This window comes from Gallinula chloropus, assembly GCF_964237585.1.
Source record: "Gallinula chloropus genome assembly, chromosome: 3".
NCBI classification, from domain to species: domain Eukaryota; kingdom Metazoa; phylum Chordata; class Aves; order Gruiformes; family Rallidae; genus Gallinula; species Gallinula chloropus.
The window spans coordinates 17,293,582-17,299,581 of record NC_140087.1 but is presented as its reverse complement, the minus strand read 5'-3'; positions in this window follow the sequence as shown (position 1 = coordinate 17,299,581).

Sequence of the window (6,000 nt, the reverse complement as noted above, 5' to 3'; positions counted from 1 at the left end):
AATTCATAAGGCCACTGTGAAAGCAGGCATCTATGAAAGGCTTTGTAAGGCTAGAGTTGAGTGCCAACTTCCAGAAGAATAAGGAATTTTAAACACACACCCCTGATATTTATGTTGCTGCTAAAGCAGCATCCTCCTCTTCCCTCTATGTGCATGCAAACAACCACTACACCACAGTTCAATATAAGAAAACAAAGATATTAATCAATTCCTTTTTGTGGTGAGATCATCAAAATGTTTCTGGCAGCTTTTAGTAAATTGGACAGTAAGTCATTCATCTTAACAATCAAACAGATTTGGCTGAGGCCAACAGAAAGATGGAAAGTAGGAAAGAAGATAGAAGAGGAAACAAGATAAGGAACAAGCAGGTGATGAAGACCACATGAGGTGGCTGCAGTTGTTTCTTGGTTTTCCCCTTTTACAAAGAGGGAAGAGAAACAGTGGAATACTGCACAATACTAAAGTCAGGTGAGTATCTGGGTAAAATAATGGAAAAGGATGCATTTTCCTATAGTATGATCACAGTAAGGAGAAGCAAGAGTTCAGCTGCAAATAGATCTAATTGCTGGGCAAGAAGGCCAAATGCCCACTTCAGAAGTGAAGACTAGAAAGCACAGAGAATAAAGACGAAGAGAGAAGGAGAGGGAAGATCATTAAGGGCATTAAGCCTATGTCATTCTGGAAGGACACTGGTTTACATCCTACAATCCCCCACTTGCCTTCCCCATGACAATGGTTTCCTCCAACCCTTCACCACGACTTCTGCCGATCAAAAAAGCTTCTATTGTTTAGAAAAAAAATAGAATTTCTATCATGTATTGACTGTAGCCCACTTTATTTCATTCACTGCCTGTAACGAGTTTGCACAGTCACTGCTACCTCTAACACCCTAACTAGCTAAGCTAGAAAAAGAACACAGATGTGGCAGGGAGAAAGCAGTATGGAAGAAGTCAAGAGGGATTTTCTGTACCCTGTAGCCAAAAATCCAGAGTAGCTTGGCTACGTACACAGGGCTGTACAGTGTTATAACTGGATAAAAACTCTAATTTAACCAAGACAGAAAATTTGCTGTACCAACAGGAAGAAAGTTGTTCTCTTAGCTCAGGAGGTGTGAAGGGGCAGATTTACAATGGGAACTAACTGCAGGCTTCTCCCTGCTCCTGTGAAAAGCGTGAACTCCTGAAGCATTAAGATGGTTGAGAATGGTACAGTTATCACCTGCTGACGGGAAGCTGCGGTTCACACCTCTGCTGGGAAAAGATCAGGACACCTCACCTCTTATGTAGAAAAACAGCTGAGTGCCCTGTCCAAGTTGATGGTAGAGTTAGTGCATGATTCTCCTCCGGAGCTTTTATTTAGGCTTTGAAGGAGCAATTTCTTGGTTTCTCTTGTCCTCTGCTCAACACACACTCCATTTCTAACATAGATGTTATTCTGTGTTCCAGACTGGCTACCTTAAAAAATGTTCCAATACCGACCACTATTGTTAATACCCAGTGTCAATCCAGCAAATAAAAAACCCCTCTCGGAGCAGGACGGACATACCAACTTGAGGGGTGGGGAGGGCGTAGAGGGGGTGAGCAGGAAATTCAGTCTGAAAAGATTCATTTTGAGGACGCATATGATGCATTTTATAGTGTGAGTCACACCTTTGACAACATGCTTTGACAACACGCTTGAAGAAATTCACTTTAAGATAATACCTTGTACTAAAGTAAAAGATCACTCTAATTAAGCTCTATCAATTAGGTTACTAGAGAGACATTTGAGTTCTTGTTTGCAAACGTCAGATTTCTTTGTGTTCTATCCCTTTTCAGAGACAATGCCAGAATTATCACTTAAAGTCCTTGGAATGCATACAGATTTCAAGGCAGGATGGATCGTTCAATTAATTCTTTTTAAAACTTGAATGTAGACACATTTAGCAGTCAAAACACAGACCGGAAACTGCATCTTCTGCTGTCACTTCTCAGCAATAACCTCATGTCAGTAATGGAAATGATGCACAGAGGCATGATCTCCTCTTCCAATGAAGAAGTGTCTAGGGTTTCTATTGGCCCATTAATGTGTATGAAAACCTTCATGCTAATTTAATGGTGTGAGATAAAACTGAGAGTGATTTTTGTGATCACTTACTGTGTGATCTGAATAAATGGTCAAAATAGAAGCACGGAGGAGGCCTGTTACTAACCTGTTGCAGTACTCTGATGTTTGAAGAACTGTCAGTAGTACTGTTATTTACAGGCTTTTTGCCCTTCTCCTCCCCCCTCCCCTCTTTTGTTTTTCTGATCCCTGGTGTTGCAAGCACCCACAGAACAGACATAGTGTGTGGTGCTGAGCACTGTGTCTGTGTGTGGTGCTGAGGGGAACTCCTGGAAATAGGCTGGTCACTGGTCTAGAGGGACAGATTATCTTGGTGTAGCTCTGCCACCCCGTGGCTACTGAAGGTCATTCATAGAAGCATTTACTCAGCTACTGGCACCCACAGCCTTTTCCTTCTAATCTTCGTGGTTGCCGTTTTGTAGAGAACGTTGGAGGATTATTATAGGTCCCATAGAGACATATAAATTCTCTATGCTTTTATTGAAACATAAAGACTCATTCTCTGGAAGTGCTGTTAGTTAACAGGTCCATTTCAGTTTGGTTTCTAGACTTACCACGAGAAAAACATTCTGATCTTTCCAGTTAAATTTCTGTTGCTTTCCACTACAAAGGATTCTGACCTCATTTAGAGAAGCCTTCCACACACTGAATTTCTAAGAAGAAACGTGCTTTGGCTTAAAGAACAGGGTATTTTTGTTGTTTATTATCCAGTGAAAATGCAAATGAAATTCCAAATGAAAGTTCAATTACAGACTACTTAAGTCACCCTTTCTCTTTTCTTTGCTTGGGCTCTACAGGAAAACTCTTGAAAGCACACTTGGCTGAAGTGATTGAAGAGTTAGGTTCATGCCAACAGCTTTTTGCCTCAAAACTAAAATGCCAGAGTTTTCACCCTGTCGTAAATCACAGAATGGTTTGGGTTGGAAAGGACCTCAAAGATCATCTTGTTCCAAACCCCTGCCATGGCTGGGGACACCCTCCACCTACCGCATGTTGCCAAAGCCCCATCCAACCTGGCCTTGAACACTGCCAGGGAGGGGGAAGCCCCAGCTTCTCTGGGCAACTTTTATAGGGACTGTGAACTTGTCTGTATGGTTTAGATACTCGGTTGCTTAAGATTCAGAAATAGGAGAAGATACCTTGTAATGTTGTTCTCCTGACTGTTCCCTAACAATGACACACGGATGATGTGTAAGGAAGGGCTGCCTCCTTTTGCCAGGGGAGTATCAAAGCTTGAATGACAGCAGCAGTGAGGGGTTCTGAAAAGCTAATCTGACAGTGCACAGTGTTGTTATAGTTGTACAAAACCAATCTTTTTTTCAAATAAAAGATGTTCAACTGCACACACACATCCTGGAAGAAAAATCTTTCCTGAGAGTCGTCAAACTCCAAATGCCTGCTGTCTATCAGAACTGCTGACTTTTTCCTTTCATGGGCAATGTGCTACTGTGTTTGTGATTGTGTATGGGTTTATCAGTAGAAGGCACCAACCTTTTCAGTGGTAGTTCAGGTAAAATGTACCTTAAATTACAGGGATGACCATAAACCTGTTTAGTTTTTAATCTGAGGGGTGTGTGTGGGAAGTTCCAAATACTGATATAGACAGATGCATAGAAGATGTAAAGCCCTGAAGAGGATATAAAGGCATAAAGAGGTGGTTCTGCTCGTACATCCTTTACTTACCCCTGCAGTTTCATTTCATATTTATGTGTCATGAGATCTTCAGGATTTGTGAAGTCGGACTGTAATTCAGTAGTGACAGACAAGAAGCTTCATGATTCTAATTGACTGGAGCTGATGGCCTGAAGGCAGCAATTATCACAAGAAAATAGTTTGTAAGTAACCAGAGTATAAGTTTGATTTTTTACTTATTGTGTTTTTTTTCTTTCTTATTGCTTTTGCTGAATGTTTTCTTGCATTGTTGGACTGGCTTCCAGTTCCCAATCAGAGGTAAGTATCTTTCAGTCTGCTGTCTAAGGTGGAATTGCATTAGTAAAGGAGAAAGGTCTAGTTTATTGCCAAACGCTGTTTTATTTTTCTAGTAAGAACATATTTAAAATCAGAATTTTTACATCACTTTGTTTCTGACTTACTATCAAAAATGACACATATGTCATCATGCTCTGAGTTCACACTGAGGTCGATTGTAACACGATTCTTGTTTGCATAATGCAGATATGAAAATTATTGATGAAACTGCCAAAGTGCTATTTTTTAGTATGAGCTTGAAATATTGTAGAAAAGCTGCAGGTTTTCACGCATAATTAGTTTACTATGATTATGTATTTTTACTAAAAAGTATGATTAGAGATGAAAAATGTTTCTTAGGCACCAGATCTAGAATACATAACCTGTTAATGCACAGAATTAGTGCTGTGGCTTGAGTCCCTCTATAAAGTTGGATATGTGAACTGGAAAAGCTTACTACCTGGGGAGAAAGAAAGTGTGAATTTTGTGGCATTCAAATTATTTTCAGTAGTAAACTGGAATAAAAATCCAATGCCTCACATGCTTTTTGTGTAAGTCTTAAATGTGGTATTGGTTCCTCACAACTAAAGTAACTTAAATAAATGACAACCTTTCCTGAAAAAGAGCAGAGGCATTCTGCCAATAAGTACTTTTCGGAAATAAACTGCTTTGTCTAGTATTTCTAAACAATATTATTATTGGCTAAATTGAAGAAATAGTGCTTCCTTCAGTTCTGTTTTTTAATAATCTTTGAGCAAATCATTCTTGAACTATACCTTAGATTAGAGAAGCAGCATGGCCTGATAGTATGTGAAGGGTGCAGCGGAGTGGCACGCTGCTCCAACATCTCCTCTACTTTCTATTCTGCTGCATCAAAAGACCAAGACAAAAAATGCACCCAAAGGCTGAAATGTCATGAGACTGCTGCAGAACAAACACTGTTTTGGTATATTAGGTGGATATGTCACACTTATCCACGCAAATGGTTCTCTTGATTTTTCACAAAACTCTACTGGTCTCCTTGTGTCCCCCACCAATTTGTTGCTATATTCTTTCCGCACTAACTGGATCATTACTGGGGTTAAAAATTTTCTTTGCAAGTTCTTAACTTTTCCACCATTTTAGGATATGAATAAACTAATGAAACAATGAGAAAATAAAAAGTTAGTTGTACAACATGATAGCATCACCATGATTGGGAACTTGTAAAAATGGATCTCTCAAATCATATACAAAAAAAAATGCTTCACAGCATATTTAGTGTGTATCTCAAACAGAAGACCTAGTGACTTTCATGTTTGGCCTATATTTTTCCTGTTAATCTCCAGCATACTGGAGTATTTCACTAGAACAGAAGGATTTAGGTGGAATTAAAGTTTTCCCTTTAAACCAAATGCCTTATCTTTACATTTCTAAACTAATCTTTTAAACCGATTTAATTACTTAAAAGTCGTTAAATAGAAAGACAATAGGATGTCTTTAAACATTCTGACTAAAAGAGTTTCCTTGTCTACCAAGGAAAGTTACTGGATCCATTTTCTCTACCTAAACTATCTGAAACTGACAAAAATTTGGTACAAAGGATTTTGGGACTATCCTGGCACAGCACATCCATGCAAGAGGTGGAAGTGTCTCTTATTTGCTCTTGTTTAAAAACAAACAAAAAAACCCCAAACCCACAAATCCAACAGACAGTCCCCATCCCCCCAAAAGCCCATCAAAATTTCTGATTACTAAAAATTTTGAGCTCCATTAGTAATTCTATTTTGCTAAACAAAATCAGTGCAGTATTGATGAAATTATTTGCACAGCACACTGTTGTCAAAGGATACTGTGTGTGATGTAGATTGAAAAATAAAAGGTGAGGCCAGCTGCACTGGCCCTTGGGAGGAGAAGGAATGTATGGCAAAATTTAGTCATGATATATTT